Here is a 26,681-nt window from a genome sequence, read left to right on the forward strand (position 1 = left end):
ATCCATCTGCAGCTACTGGCTACCTGCATTATGGAGCTGGAGCTGCGGGTGGATTCACTGTGGAGCATCCAAGATGCTGAGATCTTCGTGGATAGCACGTTTAGCAAGGTGGTCACACCGCAGGCAAATGCTGCAAAGGCAGGAAGGGAATGGGTGACCACCAGGCAGAGTAGAGGAAGGCAGGTAGTGCAGGAGTCCCCTGTGGCCATCCCCCTCTCTAACAGATATACCACTTTGGATATTGTTGGGGGAGATGGCTCAGGGGAAAGCAGCGAGAGCCAAGTTCATGGCACCATGGGTGGCTCAGCTGCACGGGAGGGTAGGAAGAAGAGTGACAGGGCTACAGTGATAGGGGACTCTATCATAAGGGGTACAGATAGGCATTTCTGTGGCTGTAAACGTGACTCCAGGATAGTATGGTGCCTCCTTGGTGCTAGGGTCAAGGATGTCATGGAATGGCTGCAGGATATTCTGAAGGGTGTGGGTGAACAGTCAGAGGTCATGGTACACATTGGTACCAACGACATAGGTAGAAAGAGGGATGAATTTAGGGAGCTCAGTAGCAGATTAAAAAGCACGACCTCAACGGTTGTAATCTCTGGATTACCCCCGGTGCCACGCGCTAGTGAGTATAGGAATAGGAGGATAGAGCAGATGAATGCGTATTTGAAGAGATGGTGCAGGAGGGAGGGCTTTAGTTTCCTGGATCACTGGGTCTGTTTCTGGCGAAGGTGGGACCGTACAAGTTGGACGGGTTGCACCTGAACCGGAACGGGGCCAACATCCTTGCTGGGAGGTTTGCTAGTGGCGTTGGTGGGGGAGGGGGGGCGGTTTAAACTAATTTGGCAGGGGGATGGGATACAAAGTGGAACTACAGTAAGTGGTAATGCACAGTTAAATATAGAAGAGAAACTGAGTCAGTCTGGAAGGCAGAGCAAATATAGACCTGTTAAGGCACAAGCAAACAATGCAAGGCTGGACTACATCTATTTTAAGGCAAAGAGTCTTACTAGTAAGGCAGATGAATTCAGGGCATTGATTAATACATGGGAATATGATATTTTTGCTATTACAGAGACATGGTTGATGGAAGGGCAGGACTGGCAGCTCAATATTCCAGGGTATAGAATCTTCAGGCTTGACAGGGGAGGGTGCAAAAGAGGAGGTGGCATTGCGCTGTTGATCAAGGAGTCAATTACAGCAGTAAGGAGGGATAATATCTTAGAAGGTTACTCAAATGAGGCCATATGGGTAGAACTTAAAAACAAAAAGGGGGCAATCACTTGGCTGGGAGTCTGCTACAGACCTCCAAACAGTCAGGGAGGGATAGAGGAGCAGACATGCAGGCAAATCTCAGAGAGGTGTAAAAATAATAGGATAATAATAGTAGGGGATTTCAACTTCCCCTATATCAACTGGGATAGTCTTAGTGCAAAAGGCTTAAAGGGGGTGGAATTCTTAAAATGCAAACAGGAGAGCTTTTTGAGCCAGCACGTAGAAAGTCCTCCAAGAGAAGGGGCGGTACTGGACCGAATCCTAGGCAATGAAGCTGGACAAATGGTAGAAGTGTCAGTTGGGGAGCATTTCAGGGATAGTGACCATATTCTTTCTTTTGGGCCTCCTTATCTCGAGAGACAATGGATACGTGCCTGGAGGTGGTCAGTGGTTTGTGAAGCAGCGCCTGGAGTGGCTATAAAGGCCAATTCTGGAGTGACAGGCTCTTCCACAGGTGCTGCAGAGAAATTTGTTTGTCGGGGCTGTTGCACAGTTGGCTCTCCCCTTGCGCCTCTGTCTTTTTTCCTGCCAACTACTAAGTCTCTTCGACTCGCCACAATTTAGCCCTGTCTTTATGGCTGCCCGCCAGCTCTGGCGAATGCTGGCAACTAACTCCCACGACTTGTGATCAATGTCACACGATTTCATGTCGCGTTTGCAGACGTCTTTATAGCGGAGACATGGACGGCCGGTGGGTCTGATACCAGTGGCAAGCTCGCTGTACAATGTGTCTTTGGGGATCCTGCCATCTTCCATGCGGCTCACATGGCCAAGCCATCTCAAGCGCCACTGACTCATGTGTATAAGCTGGGGGTGTTGGCCGCTTCAAGGACTTCTGTGTTGGAGATATAGTCCTGCCACCTGATGCCAAGTATTCTCCGGAGGCAGCGAAGATGGAATGAATTGAGACGTCGCTCTTGGCTGGCATACGTTGTCCAGGCCTCGCTGCCGTAGAGCAAGGTACTGAGGACACAGGCGTGATACACTTGGACTTTTGTGTTCCGTGTCAGTGCGCCATTTTCCCACACTCTCTTGGCCAGTCTGGACATAGCAGTGGAAGCCTTACCCATGCACTTGTTGATTTCTGCATCTAGAGACAGGTTACTGGTGATAGTTGAGCCTAGGTAGGTGAACTCTTGAACCACTTCCAGAGCGTGGTCGCCAATATTGATAGATGGAGCATTTCTGACGTCCTGCCCCATGATGTTCGTTTTCTTGAGGCTGATGGTTAGGCCAAATTCATTGCAGGCAGCCGCAAACCTGTCAATGAGACTCTGCAGGCACTCTTCAGTGTGAGATGTTAAAGCAGCATCGTCAGCAAAGAGGAGTTCTCTGATGAGGACTTTCCGTACTTTGGACTTCGCTCTTAGACGGGCAAGGTTGAACAACCTGCCCCCTGATCTTGTGTGGAGGAAAATTCCTTCTTCAGAGGATTTGAACGCATGTGAAAGCAGCAGGGAGAAGAAAATCCCAAAAAGTGTGGGTGCGAGAACACAGCCCTGTTTCACAACACTCAGGATAGGAAAGGGCTCTGATGAGGAGCCACCATGTTGAATTGTGCCTTTCATATTGTCATGGAATGAGGTGATGATACTTAGTAGCTTTGGTGGACATCCGATCTTTTCTAGTAGTCTGAAGAGACCACGTCTGCTGACGAGGTCAAAGGCTTTGGTGAGATCAATGAAAGCAATGTAGAGGGGCATCTGTTGTTCACGGCATTTCTCCTGTATCTGACGAAGGGAGAACAGCATGTCAATGGTCGATCTCTCTGCACGAAAGCCACACTGTGCCTCAGGGTAGACGCGCTCGGCCAGCTTCTGGAGCCTGTTCAGAGCGACTCGAGCAAAGACTTTCCCCACTATGCTGAGCAGGGAGATTCCACGGTAGTTGTTGCAGTCACTGCGGTCACCTTTGTTTTTATAGAGGGTGATGATATTGGCATCGCGCATGTCCTGGGGTACTGCTCCCTCGTCCCAGCACAGGCATAGCAGTTCATGTAGTGCTGAGAGTATAGCAGGATTGGCACTCTTGATTATTTCAGGGGTAATGCTGTCCTTCCCAGGGGCTTTTCCGCTTGCTGGAGAATCAATGGCATCACTGAGTTCCGATTTGGTTGGCTGTATGTCCAGCTCATCCATGACTGGCAGAGACAGGGCTGCATTGAGGGCAGTCTCAGTGACAGCATTCTCCCTGGAGTACAGTTCTAGGTAGTGCTCAACCCAGCAGTCCATCTGTTTGCGTTGGTCAGTGATTATGTCCCCTGATTTAGATTTGAGGGGGGCGATCTTCTTGATGGTTGGCCCAAGAGCTCTCTTCATGCCATCATACATTCCTCTGATGTTTCCGGTGTCTGAGGTCAGCTGAATATGACTGCATAGGTGTTGCCAGTAGTCGTTTGCGCAACGCCTAGCTGTTCTTTGTGCAGTACTTCTGGCTGCTTTAAGTGCTGCGGATGTTAAATCGCTGGGGGCTTTCTTGTAGTTCAACAGTGCAATGCGCTTAGCGGCTATGACAGGTTCCAGCTCTTTATTATGAGATTGAAACCAGTCTGCATTTCTCTTCGCACTTTTGCCGCAGGTGGTCAAAGCTGACTCATAGATGGCGTCTCTGATGTGGGCCCTGTAACTCTAAGATTTAAGGTAGTTATGGAAAAGGACAAAGAGGGACAGGAAATAAAAGTACTGAATTGGGGGAAGGCCAATTTCAATATGATAAAACAGGATCTGGCCAAAGTGGACTGGGAGCAGCTACTTGTAGGAAAGGCTACATCAGACCAGTGGAAGTCATTCAAAAAGGAAATAGTGAGAGTTCAGGGCCAACATGTTCCCATAAAGGTGAAGGATAGGAACAAGAAGTCCAGGGAACCCAGGATGTCAAGTGATATAGAGGATTGGATAAGGTAAAAAAAGGGGGCTTATGGCAGATTCAAAGTGCTGAAAACAGCAGAGGCCCTAGAGGAGTATAGAAAGTGTAGGGGGGTACTTAAAAAAGTAATTAGGAGAGCGAAGAGGGGACATGAGAAAACACTGGCGGGCAAGATAAAGGAAAATCCCAAGGCATTTTATAAGAATATTCAGGGCAAGAGGATAACCAGGGAAAGAGTAGGGCCCATTCAGGACCAAAGTGCCAATCTGTGTGTGGAGCCGGAGGACAAAGGTGAGATTTCAATCTGTGTTCACTATGGAGAAGGACGATGTAGATGTAAAGTTCAGGGAGGGGGATTGTGCTATCTTGAACAAATTAGCATTGAAAGGGAGGAAGTATTAGCTGTTTTAGCAGGCTTAAAAGTGGATAAATCCCCAGGCCCAGATGAGATGTATCCCAGGCTGTTATGTAAGGCAAGGGAGGAGATAACAGGGGTTCTGACACAAATTTTCAAATCCTCTCTGGCCACAGGAGAGGTCCCAGAGGACTGGAGGACAGCGAATGTGGTACCGTTATTCAAGAAGGGTAACAGGGACAAACCAGATAATTACAGGCCAGTGAGTCTAACATAAGTGGTAGGGAAACTATTGGAAAAAATTCTGACGGACAGGATTAATCTCCATTTGGAGAGGCAGGGATTAATCGGGGATAGTCAGCATGGCTTTGTCAGGGGGAAATCATGTCTAACAAACTTGATTGAATTTTTCGAGAAGGTGACTGGATGTGTAGATGAGGGTAAAGCAGTTGATGTAGTCTACATGGACTTCAGTAAGGCTTTTGATAAAGTCCCACATGGGAGATTGGTTAAGAAGGTAAGAGCCCAGGGCAATTTGGCAAATTGGATCCAAAGTTGGCTTAGTGGCAGGAGGCAGAGGGTGATGGTCGAAGGTTGTTTTTGCGAGTGGAAGCCTGTGACCAGTGGTGTACTGCAGGGATCGGTGCTGGGACCCTTGCTGTTTGTAGTGTACATTAATGATTTAGACGTGAATATAGGAGGTATGATCAGTAAGTTCGCAGATGACATGAAAATTAGTGGTGTCATAAATAGTGAGGAGGAAAGCCTTAGATTACAGGACGATATAGACAAGCTGGTAAGATGGACGGAGCTGTGGCAAATGGAATTTAATCCTGAGAAGTGTGAGGTTATACATTTTGGAAGGACTAATAAGGCAAGGGAATATACAATGGATGGTAGGACCCTTGGAAGTACAGAAGGTCAGAGGGACCTTGGTGTACTTGTCCATAGATCATTGAAGGCAGCAGCACAGGTAGATAAGGTGGTTAGGAGGGCATATGGAATACTTGCCTTTATTAGCCGAGGCATAGAGTATAAGAGCAGGTAGGTTACGATGGAGCTGTATAAAACACTAGTTAGGCCACAGCTGGAGTATTGTGTACAGTTCTGGTCACCACACTATAGGAAGGATGTGATTGCACTGGAGAGGATGCAGAGGAGAGTCACCAGGATGTTGCCTGGGCTGGAGCATTTCAGCTATGAAGAGAGGTTAGGGTTGTTTTCCGTAGAGCAGAGAAGGCTGAGGGGGGACCTGATTGAGGTATACAAAATTATGAGGGGCATTGATAGGATAGATAGGAAGAAACTTTTCCCTTAGCGTAGGGATCAATAACTAGGGGGCATAGATTTAAGGTAAGGGGCAGGAGGTTTAGAGCGGATTTGAGGAAAAAAATTTTCACCGAGAGGGTGGTTGGAATCTGGAACACACTACCTGAAGGAGTGGTGGAGGCAGGAACCCTCACAACATTTAAGAAGTATTTAGATGAGCACTTGAAATGCCATAGCATACAAGGCTACGGGCCAAGTGCTGGAAAATGGGAATAGAATAGGTAGGTGCTTGATGGCCGGCACAGACCCGATGGGCTGAAGGGCCTGTTTCTGTGCTGTATAACTCTATGACTCTATGATAACAGAGTTTGGACAAGTTGGAATTTATGGCCAATTGGGGATGGTTTGTTATAAAGAAAAGAGTCTGGGGTTGATTGCTAGTTCTTCCTAGAGTAATAGGCAGTCTGGCTGAGAAGAGCAAAGTACAATGGTACATGATGTATCACATGATCTGTTAAGGATACTTGGCCTAAATTGAAATGCTTCAATTGACACACAGTGCAACCAGACAAAATCTCAATTTTAAGCAGCAGTAAGATTTCTCCCTATCTTTACCAGAAGTAAATCCACCTCTTCCGGTCTTGAAGAAAACTTCTTCCTCTAATTACTTAGATTCCATTGATAATCCCATAAAGCTTCAATCAAACTGTTTGAAACAAAAGCACAATCTGTGCTGGTTTATTTTCCCAGATTGGATTCTGCAGGTCAATGCTGACCCGAATCTGAAATTCCAGATTTTCTCTTGGACCAATTGCTGAAATTCAGATCATTTTGTTGTATTACTGAAATCTACAATGCCTTACAAGAAGTAATCTTGGGTGGGTCTTGATATAAATACCTGCTCCCACTGTGAATGCGGGATCACAGACTGGTGCTTCATCCACATTATCCACAGATACTGTTAGGGTGTAAGTGGACGAGTGTGTCCGATTATTATCATATGCTCTGATGGGTAATAAATGGACTTTTGCAACATCAGGGCTGTCGTAGTCCAGTCGCTTCTGTAGAATGATATCGCCAGAGTCTGACAAAAGAAAAGTTATATTTGTTGAACATCAAACTGCTGATCTTGTGTACCTTTAGGTAGAAATGGATGGACCATGTGTCATGCATACTCTGCCTATTTGTACCAGTATTGAGCAGTCTAACCATCAGTCTTTAAAGGCCTCTCAGAGAGCAAGCTAAGTATCCTTCTTAAACAGTTTTTTTATTTTTGTGGGACCAGGCAATTAATTTGCACACAGAAAGATCCCACAAAGTGCAAGGAGATAACAACCAGATATAATCTGTTTTAGTGATGTTGGTTGAGGGATAAATATTGGCTGGGACATTGGAAAATCTCCCCTGCTCTTCTTTGTATAGTGCCATGGGATCTTTTACATCCACCTGAAGGGGTAGATGGAGCCTCGGTCCATTGTCTAACCTTCTAACTTTGTAATTACATGACCCTGCGGTGAAACATAGTTCAGTTACTTTGCTTATGTGATCTATCTGTTGGTACATATTTTTCCATTGTAAGCTCAGACTTACCAGTATCCAAGGAGAAAAGAGGCTGAGTATCAATAAACTCAAAGAAAAGATTATCATTCTCATCCAAGTCAGTCGCATTCACCTTCACCAACAGAGTTCCAATAATGATTTCCTCTTGTGCATGAATTGTATCTGAGGGGACTGGACTGTAGAAAGAAACAGCTTCAAAGTATGTCAATAGTATGCTAGAAATAAATTAAACTTTATACAGATAGCATTAAACCCCCATCAAATGAATTTCTGATTTTTAGTTATGTTCTTTTTTCCAATTTCTGCACATTGTAGATTGGGTAGGTGTACCGTATGATTTATGGCAACGTAAAGCAGTTTTGCATTGCCACGAGCTGTGTATTGGAGGTGTGAGGTGACCTGAAGGAGCCCTTAGTTAAAATGTATGATACCAAATTTGGATGACTTGCTGTCTCTAGATCTACACCTGCTGCAACTTAGCTGCAGGATGGTGTGAAAAAAGTTCACAGACCGACCATTGCAGCATCTAACAACTTCTAAGCCTCCTCTTTGAATCTTTTTAATTTTAACAAGAACTAACAGGATAGTAAGTTCACTGCCAACACTAACATTTAGCCATCTTTAAGCTTTGTTTTCCCTTGCCATTGAGAACTGCAGACGCAAGCAGTTAACCTCGGATCTGCTAGTCCTCGCCAATCTCAATAGCTTTCAGTCTTAAACCTGCAGTATAATGCTTCTTCTGCTGCTCCTGGCTCCACACAGGAGCCGGGTTTTTCCCTATGTCGAGACCAAATGCATGTCCCGTGCTTGCACCAGTGGGCAGTAGGACCGCGGAGGCTATTTTACCTGCGGCGGCCAATTAAGAGGCTGCGGCCAGGACTGTTCAGGATGGAATAAAAGCAAAATACTGCGGATGCTGGAAATCTGAAACAAAAACAAGAAATGCTGGAATCACTCAGCAGGTCTGGCAGCATCTGTGGAAAGAGAAGCAGAGTTAACGTTTCAGGTCAGTGACCCTTCTTCGGAACCCTTCCGAAGAAGGGTCACTGACCTGAAACGTTAACTCTGCTTCTCTTTCCACAGATGCTGCCCGACCTGCTGAGTGATTCCAGCATTTCTTGTTTTTGTTCAGGATGGAAGCCTGCCACTCCAAGCTGCTGGTCCAATTAGAGGCCCGGCAGCTCTGTTGTCTCGGCCGTGCCACTGAGAGAGGTGGCCGCTGCTGAACCTGCAAGGGGAAAGAGAGTGTGCCTCCATCTTGAGGCACCCTGACAGGTAAGCAGCAACTTTTATTTGTGTGCTGGGGCCAGGCAGGTGATCAGAGGGGTAACCCCTCCAGCAGCGGCGTTGGGGCGGCTCTTGCTGCGGTTGCACTTGGATGATGTCGGCGATCGCTCTGTGCATGCGCTGGCTGCGTTGGCAAGACACATTCTGTTCATTGATTGCTGTCCTGCATGCAATTAGACCTTGGACCTCACAGTATTTCTAGTGTTGACATTCCATTGTTTCATTAAATATTTCAATTTAGCTTTTCAATGGAAAATTCACTTCTTTCCTGTTCAGTACGTGTTACTGAAATGTTGGTTCCTGTAAACGCTTTGCCATACTAAAAACACATCATCCTTTGGAGATTTAAATAGTGCCTGTGTAGCCATTTGTGTCGACTGGCCTCATGATGATCTGAAGTAGGCAACTTGAAGATTAAGTTTGCTTTACTTACTTAAATATGGGTGCTTCATCATTCAAATTATTAACCATTATGGTGAGAGTTCCTTTGCAAGAATGCTGTGGAGCTGGATTTCCTTGATCATTCACCACAATCTTTAGTGTGAAAAGCTACACAAGTCAATAATAAAACAATAAGCAATGCATTTTTTTATAGTCTGCTTTTCTGACTTTGATAGAACGGATGTGCTGATTAATGAGACATATTTTAAATTTACAGAAATCATATGTGTTTGATGAACTTTGGTGGTCAACAGACATCATTGTTGGGGAATGGATGATTTCTGCACTTTGTGTTTAGCATTAAACATTTTCCAGTTCAGATATCCTGTTCGCTTCCTTAATAATGTGCCTTTTCCCTATTTAGGCAAAATGGCTACTGGGATTGTTGGAAGCGTGGTCACGATCCTGCTGGAAGGACAATGCTGACCGAGCTAGACTTTGTGAAGTTAGTTCATGAAACTATTTTTATGAGACGCCCTGTGTCTGCAGGAAGTGCACTGATTGGCCTGGGGCAGCCACTAGCTCTTAAAGAGTTGTTGCTTGTATTTTTCACAGGTAAAATTATTTTTCCTGTTCTTGCACGATGGTGAGTGCCAGCAATTTCCTTCATTCTTCGAGGATGATGCCCTGGAGATGCTGCAGCAGGAGGTACTGCAGAGGAAGGTTTCCACTTTTGATGTGTTCAGTAGGAATGTGGGTCAGATACAGTACTGTAGACCTGATTAGCCAACTTGCACACCTATTGATGACAGCTCCCCATGGGGACTGCAGGATTGGTGAATTGACCCCATAAGTAGGCAATCCATCTCATTCCCAACCATGTCATTTCCATGAAATATTCTTCATATTTCAGACGGACGAGATAATGGAAGGAAATTGATTTTCCATTAAGGATGCACCAATGTTATGAGGCATTGACGCCTTTTCACACCTATGGAGGGAACGCATGTTTCTAGCTGGCACACTTGTGGTTCTTATGAATGCAATAAGGCAAAGGAGAGTGAATTGGCATTCCGGGGCTCCACCTCCAGAGAAGATTCATGCAAGACACTTCGGAGAAAGTGATTGCTCTGCACCTCACCTAGAGGACCTGGTGGCAAATATTTATTTATTTAGAGATACAGCACTGAATCAGGCCCTTCGGCCCACCGAGTCTGTGCCGACCAACAACCACCTATTTATACTAATCCTACATTAATCCCATATTCCCTACTACATCCCCACCATTCTCCTTCCACCTACCTACACTAGGGGCAATTTACAATGGCCAATTTACCTATCAACCTGCAAGTCTGTGGCTGTGGGAGGAAACCGGAGCACCTGGCGAAAACCCACACACACACAGGGAGAACTTGCAAACTCCGCACAGGCAGTAACCAGAACTGAACCTGGGTCGCTGGAGCTTTGAGGCTGTGGTGCTAACCACTGCGCCACTGTGCCGTCCCAAATATAGAAGAAGGTAACACACTTGAGGGAAGATGTTGAATATTGCCAAGCAGCACACTCCAAGAGTATTTGTCTCAAATATGCATGACATCAAGTTTGCTATCATAACCTATTATCATTATGTCTACTTCTTCAAATTCATCAAATAGCCTTACAACCTTATAGCATTGAAGATATATGACATGGCATTCTAACAAGATATGAATTATAAATAAAGCTGTTGTCACTCTGAAATTATCAGAGTTTCACACAAAACAAAAATTCCTCGCATTCCAACTGCAAGATCCATATTCTCTCAGCTCCTGATACATCAGATGAATTACAGGTTGGACACAGTGTCCCCCACTGTGCTTTGTCAAATGCAGCAGTGCAGTGACATTTGACATGTTGCTGCTGTTGTTCAGTAGAAAATGAAATGAAGATGCTGCCCTTGCTCAATAAAATACCAGTTACTTGAATGATACATCAGGGGATTAGAGGCTTAATAACTGAGGGAGATGACCAGACTACCTTGACTGCCACTGCATCCATGCGGACTGAGAGCCTGAGGGGCTGAACTTGCAGATGTAGATGGTAGAATATTCTGAGGTTTGAACTGTCAAGCTGTGGTGCTAGGTAATCTCCCTGGCCACCCTCGTTTGCTTTTCAATGTCTGCTAGCATGAAAATGTGTGGGAGGGATGCTTTGAAAGGAAATCTAATTTTACAGAAATATAGTTGTTCAGAGCTCCCTTGCCCACATGGGATAACTTTTCTGGCCTTTAATACCCACTTTCAATGGGCAGAAAATGCATGGCAGGGCCTCTGCCAGAATCTACATAAACTGTGCAGTTATATTCAATTAATTATTTATAAAAAGTGTGTGCAGGCCTAGTTAGGTCTGCGCCGTTTTGAGGATAAAATATTAAGTCTGATTGAGTAAGTGAATGATTGCTCAATCCTATATGTGCACTTCAGTTTTAACTAATGCACAAAAAATAAGGGCTCCCTGTGGATCATTTCAGGAGAAATGTTTCCTTTCAGTTTAGTAAATGACAATAATGCTTTGCGCAGAAAAATAAAATCATTTACTGTTTGTACGCTCTTAATATGTTATTGTCTTACATGATACATGTTGTCATAGTCTAATACTGTCGTAGAGTTTCTGTACACAATTCCAGTGTCGGGATCAATGCTGAACAAGTTCCCTCCTGTAACTGGACCAGATTCCTGGGAGACAATGCTAAACTGATACAAAAGCAAAAATGGATTCTCATTTGTTGTTATTCAGTATTAATAGTGTTACTAGCATTTAGTCCAGATGACATTATACTATATATATATATTTGAGTATTGTTGAAAAAAAGAGACATTTTGTCAGCTCTTCTTCTTGCATCACAAGAATCAGAAGAATAACCAATGTAAGGGACCTTATGAAAAGAGAGTGTTGATTGGTTGGCAAGTGGACTCTGATTCGTAGAGACATTGCATGGAGAATGCACCAGTTTATGGTGACTGACAGTGAACTGCCAGTTAAAACATGGGCTGGTTGGCTACGGTCTGTACCTTGCCCGTTGTGAACAGCAGAAGGGGAAAGTACAGACTGTACCCAATCAGCCCGTGCTTGCAAAACTCAAAATACAGTGTCTAACATAAGGAACAATTCTGCGATTGGACAATATTTGCTAAATAATCCTCAGTATTCTAAGTATTACACTGACAACCAATTTAAGATTGTCAGTCGGGCTTTCAATGTGCTGCATTTGTGCATACTGGAAGCTACATATTTTAATACACAGGGCCCTGTTCTTTGCAAACGGAAAGAACATGTACACACATTGCACCTGTTTCAACAAAACAAAGTAAGTTACAACCATACACTGGTTCATTCCTCTGGGCAATGCGTTGACCAATCAGTGTCAAGCTGCCTGGTTTAAATTTCAAAATCAGTAACAACCATCAACTGGTGCATTCCCCATGGCAACGCTTCTACCAATCAGAGTTCACTTGCCAACCAATCAGCACTCTCTTCTCATACAGTAGAAATTAATTGCTTTCCCTTATATTGGTATTCTTGCGAACTGTCCTGATGAGTGCATATATATATGTAGTTAGTACAAAGCTGGAAGCTGAATTGACTCCCCATCACATTGACTTTAAAGGAGAAAGGAAAAGAAAGATTTATTGATGAGATTAGCTGAAATAAAGTAGGAGGAGGTTCATGTGGAGCATCAATATCAACGTTGACCTGTTGTGCCAAATTGCCTGTTTTTGTGCTGTAAATTGTATCTAATTCTCTGTAAATTATAGCTTTTCATGTAGAATTTGGTTAAACATTTTTTGGAAGGCAAGGTGTGCAACATTATAGGCCACATGTCTAAAATTGCCCTGCATCTATATCTCTTTTTGTAATTCAAATATTACAAATAACTTACTGTCATTGAATCCCCGATATCAGGGTCTGTAGCAGTAACTTGATAGATGGATTCCAGGCTTGAGTAGTTCTCATCAATGTACACAGTGGCTGCAATATAGCAAGGTAAACACAATTTTTGACATCTATAGATCTAATACACAATTTATTTGATACTAGAGAGTTCCTATTTTTGCAGGACATCAAATGGATAGCATCTCCTCATTCCTCTCACCATCTCCTCCCATTGGCCTGAACTGTTATGGTGAATTTCATCTTTCTGTTTTTCTTCCACCCCAATGACCAAAATTGATCCCACATGGTCTTTGCCTCCAATGCTCTCTTCGTCTTCACTTTTGACCTTGGTACCGTCCTCGTCAGTTGCTCACTTATCTTTATGTCCAGCAACTATAACTGATGTGTACATCAGCACTGAAGGACACCATCATCTAGCTGTGCCAAGTGTTCCCCACAAGGCATGTTCTCAGTTATGCTGCTGTGAGGAACACTACAGGACCACTGAAAGTTTACTCAGCCCAGCCATACTGACATACTTCTTAACGGTTGGCTACAGTGCAGCACTGGTTATAATATTCTTTGTTAATTTCAAATTAAGGTCTAGTTGTCATTAGTGAAAAAGATACATGTTAAAAAGACTTTGCAGTCTGATTGGTCAAAGAGGCTGTAAAACACTACAGCATTACATCACTTCATCACTTCCATGCAGGCAAAAGGGACCCGAAATTCCAGAGGCTTCATTGAGCCATTAGAAGTGAAGTAGAGTGAGAGTTTCAGCCACCATTGGCCTCTGTGACCTTTCATCAAACAGACCTGAAATATTAACTATGTTTCTCTCTCCACAGATGCTGCCAGACCTGCTGAGTATTTCCAGTATTTCTGTTTTTATTTCAGATTTCCAGCATCTGCAGTATTTTGCTTCTGTTTAAAAAGAGATATCCTCATACTCACCTGTTCCTTGCTCAAACTGTGAAGAGCACACTGGAGGTTCATTGACTGGCTGCAGTAAAATGGTCAGGGTCACTGTGACAGTGTTGAAACCCTTGTCTATGGCAAACACTTGGAGTATATAGGATCTTATTGCAGTGCTGCTATCATAATCAAGTACTTTTGTTGTAGTCATGATCCCTGTAACTACAAAGACAAGGAAAGATTAATTTCCAGTGTTATCAATTAATTTTCAAATTGCATAAAAATCTACAAGCTGAACTGTCACAATAAAACATCTCAACTAACCAAACAAACACAATTAAAAAGCAGCGAAGCATTGCTGTGGTTTATATCAGTGTTACAGATTCAATCACATTCTTACCAAAGGCCCCTATGCAAGCAAGCACAATGCAGAGTGATGAAATTGCAGCATCTTTAAAAACTATAAGAAGAATAGTTTGAAGGATAGAAGAATGGGCGGCACAGTGGCGCAGTGGTTAGCACCGCAGCCTCACAGCTCCAGCGACCCGGGTCCAATTCTGGGTACTCCCTGTGTGGAGTTTGCAAGTTCTCCCTGTGTCTGCGTGGGTTTTCTCCGGGTGCTCCGGTTTCCTCCCACAAGCCAAAAGACTTGCAGGTTGGTAGGTAAATTGGCCATTATAAATTGTCCCTAGTATAGGTAGGTGGTAGGGAAATATAGGGTCAGGTGGGGATGTGGTAGGAATATGGGATTAGTGTAGGATTAGTATAAATGGGTGGTTGATGGTCGGCACAGACTCGGTGGGCCGAAGGGCCTGTTTCAGTGCTGTATCTCTAAACTAATACATTATTTCCTAAGCATGGCATGACCTTAGATATCTTGTAATACCGATGCATTGTGTTTACTCTGAAGGGTTAGATTGGCTTTAGAAAGAGTGGCAGCAATATCGAGTAGGCAACATGTGAATTGGAGAGAGAAACTATCTCAGCCTTGGGAAAGATAATGGTATTAGAAGAGGAGAGTAACAGTGATAGAGAGTAACAGAACTGGGATAGCCTCAGGGAGGTTATTGAGAGTGTACATGGAGAACAGGGCTAGATTTGTGGGAATATATTGGAACACATCATAGTCTGTTCCACCTATAATCTGGTTTTTGCAAATTAGCTAAATACATTTATATGAGCAATGTCCTTACCTGGATCAATGGAAAAATCTTCAGAAGCGCTAGCAAACTTAAAGGACACGATATCACCAGCATCCTTATCAGTAGCATTCATCTGCAATACCACTGTTCCATTTGGATGATCGTCTGTCACATTAATTGGATTTTCAGGGCTGAAACTTAAGATTAAGGATCAAGTCTTTAAAGGTCTCTCACTGAGGTTAATAATACACATGGTTCTGCCACAGGAGAGTTTTCAGTAACATGCTTGTCCCTAAAGAGTAACTTCTCAGTATAAGTATTTTACATCCAACCCTTAAGGTTTAACTTTGGTTATTTCTTATCTAAATGACTCAATGGGCTGAATTTTCGGGTCCTGCGAGGGGCGGGAACAGAGACGGATGGGGCCTGAAAATTCTGGTGCCAGCTGGCATGCTAGTTTTCCTGACGCTATTCTCGGCCCCCACCATTTTCACCTGGGCAGGGGATCCTGCTCAATCCCTTATTAAGGCCAATTAAGGTGGTTGAAGAGCTTGTCAAGAGCTCATTCACTGGTGGGGTGTTGAGATTTCCATGGGGGTTGAATGGGCTGCATACACTGTCTGGGGCTTACCAGGTAAGGGAGGTGGGTACACAGTGGGGAGCCAGTCATGACTGCTCCAGGGAATTACCTCCGACCCAAAAAGGGTGCACAATGCAGTGGGGGCCTTGGCCATTGGGAAACAGTTGTCCTTGGCTCGCCACAGGGAATGGGGAGAATGGGCAGTAAGCACTTGGGTATTCTAGGGAATCATCACCCTCCTGCTATTGTGGAGGCAGAAGGGCAGGAGGCAAGACTGCCCAGGACAACTGTGGGGGGTGGCTACCTGATCACAAGGAAGGCAGCATCTGGCAATAGGAGCATGACTGTCAGATTTTGAGCCCAGTGGCGATGAGGATCAACATCCTCCAAAGGAAGAACAGAGTCTCGGGCTTCAGGGGAGCATGGGGAGAGGAACGAAGGGCAGGAAGGAGACAAAGGCCAAACCCTCAGCATAGGATCTACTGCCGAAGATGGAGCTACCTTGAGATGACCAAAAACCAATGCCAAAGAAGATTACAACTCTCCGCCAGATGGTCACAGACATCTGTGCCTTTGTCGCTGAAGACCTCACACCTCACAACACTAGTTGCCATGCCTTTCCAGTGGCTGTCAAAATCATTGTGGCCTTGATGTTCTTCGCATCTGGCTACTTTCAGGAATCAGCTGCAGACCTTGGTGGCATCTTACAAATGGCTGCACACCACTGCATCCTGCAGGTCACTGATGCCCTCTTTACCCGGGCTGGACAGTACATTCATTTCATGATAGATGAGACCTCGCAGGCACAGAGGTATTGGGTTTTTGCTGCAATTGCTGGACTCTCCCAGGTACAGGACATCAAGAATTGCACCCATGTAGCCATCAAGGCACCCAGTGGACCACCCACTCAGATTAATCAACAAGAAGGGCTTCCACTACCTCGACATTCAACTAATCTGCAACCATAGCAAGAGCTTCCTCTATGTGTGCACTTGCTTTCCTGGCAGCTGCCATGACTCCATCATCCTCCGCCAGTCCAGGTTGCCACAACTCTTCACTCCACCCTCCCAAAGTCAGTAGATGGATTCTAGGGTACGAGAGCCCTAGACAGAGGCCCAGAGGTGATACAACTAAAGCCACTGCTCACTAGGACAGCCATTGAACAGGCCATCGGGCATCTGAAGATGCAATTCCAGTGCCTGGACCAGTCATGTGGCACCCTGAAGTACACTCCTGCAAGGGTCTCGTGCATTGTTGTAGTCTACTGTGCACCCCATAATATGGCCCTCCAGATAGGTGTGTGGATCTTGAGGTCAATGAGTCCCTGGCAGGTGACAGCTCATTGGAGGAAGAGGAGTGGCAGGAGGTGGGACAGCAGAAGGAGGAAGAGGAGGTGGCAGAGAAGGATGCAGAGCATTGAGGTACGCCGGCTGCACAGGGAGGTAGACGGGCACCATGCGCGGCGCAAAGATTTAATCTGGGTGCCATGAATGTCAGGGATCATCTTATTCAGAAAGGTATCAACTGATTCCAAGATGAAGGACAGGGTACGCAAGTCACTCTGAGGTACCTGTGCAAACACATGGATGGGAAATGCAGCCTGGAATATCTAAATTCTTGGCATCAAAGAAGGAGCCACATCTGCCCAAAGGCTTCCCCTTCACCATTGAGGAACCTTTGATCTCCTTCACCACCTCATACCTCTTTTGTTGCTCTATCATCAATAAAAGGAGTCTCAGACATATGGTTTAATGTGTCATTATTAACATAGTGCTCAAAAAGGAAAACAGTGCACAGGTACAGTAAGAGGACACCCCAGTCAACCATTCACTGCTCCTCACGATGGGGTCATTTCTATGCTCAGCCTCTTTGATGCGGTGCACCCTTGTGGCCTCAGAGGAGGTGGAGGCAGCTGGCTCACTTGCCTCTGCTTGTAGCTGAGATACACGTGGTGGTCATCCTCATGGTGGAGCTGCCCGGAGAGGCTGCTGTACTTGCATCATTGCTGGGGCAGCCTCTGTCACTTGGCCCTGCAGCACGGAGGAGCCAAGGAGGCCGAGGATGATGGAGATGTCCCGTGAGGAGTGGCACCTTCATCCGCTTTGGTGACATCATCAGCCCTTGGCTGGCACTCCAGATGGCTGGAGGGGAGCACCAGCTGAGGTGCAACTGGTATCCCCTCCAGACATATCTGCACCACCAGCCCACTGATCTGTCCAGGCTAGACAGTGTGGTATGCATCCTGTGGATGTCAGTGCACAGTTCCTGCAGGCACTCCAGGTGTTGTTGCATATGGCTCTCCATGAGGTTAGCCACACTCTCAATGGAGGAACTCATGCACTCATAGCCATGTGCCAATGTGGCACACATGAGCTGGATGGATGGACTCCCCCATTCTCTGCCATGAACCCACACTGCCTCAGGGAAATCTGCCATGTGGGCGCACATCTCCTGCTGCTGGTGTAGGTGGAACCTTCTTTCCTGTGGCTCCTGAGGCCCTGCATCTGTGCCCAGTAGAGCAGGGCTGTGCCTGTCCTCTCTCCTGCAACTTGAACTGTCCATATATTCAACATTGCTATTTCTTTAAATATTTAAACTGAGTTGAAGGGGTCGGAGCCCTTTACAAATGGCGTTGGTGCCTGCACAGTAGTACTAGACGCCGTTGCTGAGGGCGAACCGGCCAGCCCCGCTACGTCATTGGGTGGGAGTGGGAGTGGGGGGGGGGGGGTCCGCCCCAACCATTTAAATGAGCTGCCATGTTTAATATCATGGCAGCTCCATGACAAGTGATCCGTTTTACGGTGTGGCAATGTAAAATTCAGGCATGTATCTCACTGTTAGAATGACCCTGGCATGACCCCACGGCCCCCAGCATGACCTCCAAGTCGCTGTTAGAAAGATGAGTGGCTGCCCTGCCCCTGGTATCAGGCCTCTAGTTTCCTGGGACAGCAATCCAAGTCTGTGGGAATCTTCTCTGTGCTCCTTCACCACTCACATGGTAGCCTCAGTAATGGTTGCTGTGGTGAGCGCAAATCAGGTCCACTTCCGTTCCTGCCCCTGTAGCCACTAATTGGCCGCCAAACCCGTCTCCGCACCAATCAAGCGGTTGCCCCCTTGAAAATCGTGACTTATTTCTGTTTCCCTCTGGGGGCAGGTTTGGGACCCAGAAACAGTCCCGACTTCCGTTTCCAACCCCCCAGTGTGAAAATTCAGACCAAGTAGTTTCTAGAAATCTTGCATGTTCAAGCTGGCCTCTCAATATCCACCTTACCTCACAACAGGGACTTCGTCATACTCATCAATGATATTAATGGTAAGAGTTCCTCCACAGGACTTTTGCGGTGCTGGGTTCCCTGCGTCTTTCACTGTGATGTCCAACGTGAAAACCTGCGCATAACCACATGATCAATAAAGCAGCTACAAAACAATGACTGTGATAATCCCATTTTATCTGTTGAATTTTGATTCTACTTGACAAATATAACACCTTCCAGTTTTCTGCCTCATGTTTAACCTTTCATGTAATTGAACTTCTTCCCGTGATTTTACCCCACCCTGCACACTGTATGTGCTAGGAGATAATATTTCTTTCACATCCTTTAAATCACTGGTTAGGATATTGCAAATACGAGTCTTGTGGAAAGCAAATACTGTATTGAAAAAATCACTTGCTAATGAGTCAAGATTAAAGCCTGGGGATTGTTAAAGAAATGGGTGGTAATGCTGATATTTTCTGCTAATGTAAATGCCTACTACTTTTGTCATAACGCAATCCCTTCTGCACACAATTTGCCAAGCTGAATTGCAGGCAAAACAGGCGGAGACTGTTTAAATATGCAAATCAGGGTCCAATGCCTGTTGTAGGATCCCGATTGCAATTTTCAGGGAAAAATGAGCAAAGCATTTGTGGCACATGCCAACCCCACTTTCTCCAGGTGAGGAGGTCTAACCAGAAGTGCAGAAGAAGACTGCTGGAGGCCTCCCCCCAAGAGTTTTGGTTTTCATGAATATTTTCATGGGGAAGAGTGCAGAGTGTACAAATACCTTCTGGCTCAGTACTGACCTATTCTCAAAGACTGCACCCCATCCCACATAACCTCCTTATCTGCCGACCAAGTGTGTGTTGTAGCCAGCCAATGTTCCTCCTCACTGGAGTGAAAGCCTGCCACAGACTGCCTGTCTGACACCTGCAGCTGGTCAAGGAAAGATTGGTGAGGCCTAAAGTTAAAAGTGCTTTGAGCCTCCTGACTGTCATGGGTACACCACCAATATCACCCCCATTAGGCACTCAACCCAAAAGTCTTCCTCAGTGTCAGATTTTGGTATTATGGATATTTAAACATAACTAGAATTTAATGGCCCTAGATTTGCAATCAAAATTTATGGTGAGGCTATCAGTACTCACCATTAGTAGGGAGTAAATTGGACTGCAACTTCTGGAGTCTGCAAATGTACTATTAAACACAGGAATCTGGAAGTTGTCTGATTTTTTTTTTCCTTGATCCTCCACAATCTGCACTATACTGATACTGAGCCAATACATTCGGCACTGAAATTCATGGAACAGAGTGATGTTGGAGTACTTACCCACTGGTCACCCACTAAACATGACAGAAAAAGTTAGGGTTGGTGCATTCAAGTGTAAATGAATTTTTAATATTATGATCAGTCTAAATTACTGGCAATTATAAGAGTGCAGTTTCTTACATTCAGAATTTAATTATTGTTGGAGACTTACAAGAAAATTAAAAATTATTTCTCTTTTATTTTGTTTCTTTTATTCCTCTTTCTTAATCCCATATTTCATTCCCATTCTTTTTATTTTGCTTTCTATACATGATTTTATATTGAATTAAATATTCTAAGTTATACATCCTGGTTTAGTTTCTGCAGGTGAATTTTAATCCCAGAACACAAGAATTTGGATTTGCTAAAATGTGAAAATCTCAAATCTGACCCCAACCATCTCCAACCAACCCATTTCCAGTTTTAATGGAGGTGGAACAGGAGCGATGGCAACCAACTCTTAGGAGGCGAGTTGGCTATTTAAATGTTATAATGAGGCTGAGACCCTCAAATTTAACCAAGCTTTCAGGTTTAACTCTGGCCAGCCAAGTTTCCCATGCCTTGGGGAAACCTGGAAGCAAAAGGAAGGTGAGGACTGCTTTGTGCAAGAGGTAAGTACTTTTATAGCACAGCGTGTGGGCCAAGAGGTGGAGGTGTGTTTCCTCCCAGTCCACCATAATAACCTGCTTCCCTGCCCATCATACAACCCTTACCAATCCAAAGATCCCCAGATCGCTCACTGGGATCAGAGCTTCCCTGTGGGATCAGTGAAAAGACTGCCACTTTCCCCCACTGGGATCAGACATTGGACCACCCCACCAGCCACCCCCCCACCCCCCCACTTATCATGCTGCTGCTAATCCAGCTACAGACTCCTGACCTGCTCCTCTGGAGCATTCCTTGCCTGACAAGGAGCCAAATATGTCAATCAGGCTGCCTAGTGGGTGGGGAACCTATTAAAAAAAATAAAGCTGTGACTTTAAAACAACAGATGTGGAAATTCCTCTCCAAATCTGCCTCCACAAATCCCCTGTAGAAGATGCTGTACTGAAAAGGGTCTGTGGTAACCATAAGTTGCCACTCAAAAATCCACACAAAAGTATATGGTCAGCTGTAAGTGCAAAGAATGGTGAGCACTGTTCCTTCATTGCTGATCACAATAGCCAAGCCATTATCTTTACTGTTGATTGTATTGTGGTTGCCATAATGTGCTGCTAAATAACTATTCCAGCAGTGCTTTCCTGAAAGCCTTATGTTCTCTCTAATCCAATATTTGTTCACTACTGGATTCAACGTGAACAGAATTCCTGATTTGTGATATAAATGAATCAATACATTGAGAGGTGAAAGCGCACTGACTCAGTTCACCTGCAGCTACTGCTGCAATGCACCAATTTATGAGAAAAGAATGAAAAGAAAAATTCCATAAACCAGTTCTGAGCAGGAACCTTTTCTCCTCATGAAACAATGAGTCAGATGTTCAGTTTGCACAGTTACCCATATCCTTCCTTCATTAATAAACAGAAACAGGCTGTCTAGTTGGATATGATTGGCTATCACAGTTTGGATAATTTTGTGGATTAGATAGCGATTTAGACCCACCTCCACCCAATTCCCTTTTGAACATGTGTTCATAGTTTAGAATATCACCAATACAAAATGGCTGACTTTCACCTCCAATTTATTCTAATAGCATTCACTATTATGGAAATTTACATGATATCCAGAATCATAATCAAGTGGTGTTGAAGAATTTCGGTAGACAACGCCAGTTGCTGAACTAATACTGAAGAAATTTCCTCCTGTAGCTGGGCCAGACACCTGGGATATGATATCAAACTGAAAATAAAGGTAAGGAGAGCATTAATTTTTTTCATGTAAACTTCACAAGGACATTTCTGTTATTGGATGTTAGAGTTCCATCAACTTCTCACACCCAGCTCTCTCCTTCCTCACCTCAGAACAGTGGATCGGTGCCAGAAACTCCTGGTAACTCACCCAAGCAGCCACTCGAAGGGCTGAACTTTATGGGCATCCCCTGAGGCGGGGTCGGAGGTGGGAGTTCCTCCTGTCTTTTTGTTCCCGGCACCACAAAATCCAGCCCGAATCATGTGTGAGCTGTAATGTGAGTGTTACAACTCGCTATGAAGACTGATCCTACACTTATCCAACATCCACTTACATAGTGGATCATTTTAGGGTGATAGTAATATTGGATCAGCTTCCCATTAAATGCCTCTCCCAATTTTCATTTCCATTGAGTTAAATGGCAACTGACATTGGAAGAGGGGTTATTACAAGCAGCCAGTCTGATATTGCACTTTTTACACTATCGCCAAGAATCACATTAACCCCCATACTTTCCAGAAGGGTCTTTAGATAGTGATCAATCATCTCTGGCTGATTCTTTTTATTAACTCCTTCTAGCCTGGGGTCAATGAGACAAATTGCAATGCACCAACTTTGGTCACGGCTGAATTTGGTTAAATGAGTACAGACCAGATATTGTCCATTATCATACAGGCAGTATATTTATCTCAGAGATGACAGAGTTAAGTTAATAACACTTCTTTGGCTTCCTTTATTTTATAGCTTTAGAGTTTTCTATATTTGCAATATGTGGTTCAATGTGAAGCACAAATGCTTCCTTTTCCTTAAAATGTCTGGCCAATGGTTTTATTTTGTGACTCATTCGTTACCCTATTCATATAGTTTGCTACTTTAAGGTATATAAAAATGAAATTAATTTGTATACAATTAATGTAGCTAATATAGAAATAAAACCTTACTGTCAAAGAGTCCTCAAAATCTGGATCGATTGCAGGAACTTTGTAGATGGCTGTTAGAACATCGTGCGTCTCATTAATATCTACTGATGCTGAAATTGAAGAACAAACAAGAGTAGGAAAATGCTCGATCATAAGATATTTCTACATCTAAAATATGCAATCGGCCCCTCTGTATGTGTGTGTATCTCAGAGTGTCACTTCAAATACAGTGCTTACTTTCCTTGGCTCTAAAACAGTGACAATAGAGAAGTCAGTACATCTCTGTTATTGGTCCACATGATTCAAACATGTTCAGCTGTCTGTCCTCACTGTCCACATGTGAAAGTTTGTATCAATTACTCTAGAGTTTTTCATCAACAAGGAATGATGTGTGTTGGAGCAGTGATACAAGTATCAGGGTTCTGAGCAAGTGTCCTTTGTATCATTACATGGTGCCATGAAGACTGGTTGGATGCAACAGGAGGGCCACTTTTGGCAGTGCGGGGAGGCGGTGATGATGTCACTAGAGTAGGAATCCAGAGCCCAGGCTAATGCTGTAGGGATATGGGTTCAAATCCCATCACGGCAGATGGTGAAATTTGAATTCAATTAATAGATCCAGAATTAAAAGCTAGTCTAATGGTGACCATGAAATCACTGTCAATTGTTGTAAAAACCTATCTGGTTCAATAATGTCCTTTAGGGAAGGAAATCTGCCATCCTTACCTGGTCTGGCCTACATGTGACTCCGGACCCACAGCAATGTGGTTGACCCTTAAGTGCCCTCAAAATGGCCGAGCAAGCCACTCAGTTGTAAAGGGCAATTAGGGATGAGCAACAAATGCTGGCCAAGTCCCACAAACAAATGAAAAAAAATTGTAAATTTAACTGAGGATTCTTGGTGACCATTTCTCCCATTTGTCAGGGGCGGCTCCATGATTTCTAGGTTTGGATGTCATACGGACTGCAACCTGCTTCAGCTCTGTGAAGTGGCTGAGGTTTGAAAAACTTAAGTTTGTAGCTCTGGACACTGGTGCATGCTTAGGAAACTCAGAATCAGACCAAGGCTGGGACAGAAGCAGCATTTGGGAGAAAATGGTTGACCCAGCATGCAACTCCAAACAGTGTTATTTCTCTTTGACCACTGAAAATAGCATCAGATCTAGTAGGGACTGTATAACTACCACTATCTACTTTTTATTAAATATTTTCAGTAATTAAAAAGTAATATAGTTCTACAGTATTGATTATCAGTGCAGGGTTGCAGCTAATAAAAACAAACTCCTTTATTTTTAAATTATAATTGTTAATGCTGTGAACAAGTTAACCTCTTTGTTAAAATAGGGGGCAAAGTAATTTCCTCTGAGCATTCATATTGCAAACAGTAATTTCTATCATTTAATGAAAGTTCTAACAATCAACAGTAGGGAAAATAGACATTGCATTTTACAAAACTGTTACACATTATTAACAGTCAGAACTGGACTAATGGTGATCCAGTGTCAGACTGTTCTGTTTTAATTTACCTCAAATAATATCTACTATGTGCAATTTCAACAGTAGGCAGGTTTTCTGTGCTTCTTGTTTAATTACTTCATGTGCAAAATCTTTGTTTTTATCATGTTAATGAGACAAAATAACAGCTTTAAACAAAAGACCAGGATTTCAACCACCCGAGGCTGGGATTTTGATTTTGTCATTTTGTTTACTTTAAAGTAATTTGCACTTGATGGTAATGGTGACTGCAGATACATTGGCTGGAATTCAACGTCGGGACGGGGCCCCGCACACCGGACAAAAAGTCGGGGGGTGAGCCTGCCTCTGCCGTGCTGGAAACTATGCCGTGATTTTACTTGGCCCAGGCCTTTAATTGGCCTCAGGCAGGACTTCCACCCCTCTGAAGCAAGAGGGCTGGCAGCTCTTTAGTCCCAGCAGTGTCGAGAGTGGTGGCCACTGCTGGGACTGCACCCAGCGACAGCAGCAGCAATGAAGAAGCCCCAGAATAGAGGTATGTGTGTTTGGCCTCACTGGGGACAATCAGCTGGGCCCTATTGAGGTGGGGGGAGGTGTTCCAGTGGGGGCAGTTGTGCCAAGGTGGGGGCCCTCTGTGTGGCCCTCAGCCTGCAAGGAAGCTGCCCAGTTTTACTGGACGGCCTCCGCAGCTGGCAAAATACCCATCCACTGCTGGTAATATACCAATGGTGGCAGGAGGAGGCCCTTAAGTGGCAATTAATTGGCCACTTTAGGGCCTTAATTGGCCTGGGGTGGGCTGTTTGTCACCTCCCCCGTCGCTTGTAAAATTTGAAACAGAAGAATCAGTATTGGTGTACAGAATTCATTTTCATTTCCCAAAAATGAAGCTTTAAAATAGTAGGCCAACAGTTAGTATCAGGGTAAATTTACTGGTCCCACATTCTTACAAATTAACTGTACGGGGTCAGTTTGATTGGAGTTCCTTTCGAGTGTAGACCATTGCTGGAAACAATTAACTCATATTTTTACCCGAACATGCTGGCACCATTTATTTTAAAGACCCTGACCTCTTGGACATGACTGGACTCCTGACCTCAATAGGATAGAACTCTAGCTATGCATCAACATAGCATGAGATTGCAACAAAGAGACTGCAATTATTCCAATGTGGCAGATTTTCTACTGTCTGCTATCCTTCAAATGCAAACTCACCAATCATTCAAGTAGGACTGGTAAACTATACTGTAATTTCTTTATTCAAAGATTGCAGCAGTATATACACATTTCTGGAGAGCTCTTACTAGCACGTCTTGCTTGGTCAACTAAAACATTCCAACGACTGTGTCATGTGACAGTCAACATCATATCCTATCTGATGATGTGTACAGATTATGGACCTACCCACTTAAAAACACACAATAGGTGTTATGTGCAAAAATGGCTGCCACATCACCACCCCACCAATGGATGGATTTACATGCATTCTAGACTGATAATTGGTGCGTGAGGGTCAAACTGATGATTCGGCCATAATTTATTTCCAGAGAAAATTCCAATTCATTGAAATCAGTATTTAACTATAGGTCAAGTTAAATATCTTCACCTGTCCCTGCTGCAAATACAGCATCACATATCGGATCTTCGTTGATGGGAATCAATGATACATTCAGGTTACACATTGCTGTATTAGCTCCCAGGTCTGTAACTATTACATTTAATGTATAGAACCTGGCAACAGACACATTGTCATAGTCCAGCTGGAATTTATTGGTGATTATTGCAGTGTTTCCAGCTGAAAGACAAAAGAGGCAAGTGTTTCAACCAAACAAAGCTCAGGTAAGTACTACTTCTTTGTTGTAAATTATCACATGAGGGTTTGGAACTGCTAGTAGCACTGGTCTATAGGTTCTGAGCAGTGAGGAATAATGGACAGATAGTGTCGGGGAATAAAGGCTAGCTTGTAAGAGAAATGAAATGTTGCACAATATAGATGCACCGATCTCTCTTGCCAGGGTGGACACAGCTGTCCCCCAGAGCAAGTAGTTGAAGTTCATCTTTTTAAGTCACTATGTTAGTCTGTAGAACATCCTGCTAAGGAGAGTTTCGTGCTGCATGTAGCACATTAAAATTAACCTGGTTCCCTCTCTGACTCATATTAGAGCAAAAGCACACAAACCATTACTTCAGATGGCAGAATGACGGCACATAAAGATAGCTACATGATATATACAAATATACATTACCACACAGAATAATATAAGGGAAAATCAGTGCAAAAAACACAAATATAACTCAAAAGCAGAGAAAAACATCATAGATCTGGCACAAAAATC

This window comes from Heterodontus francisci, chromosome 27, assembly GCF_036365525.1.
Source record: "Heterodontus francisci isolate sHetFra1 chromosome 27, sHetFra1.hap1, whole genome shotgun sequence".
Taxonomy (NCBI): domain Eukaryota; kingdom Metazoa; phylum Chordata; class Chondrichthyes; order Heterodontiformes; family Heterodontidae; genus Heterodontus; species Heterodontus francisci.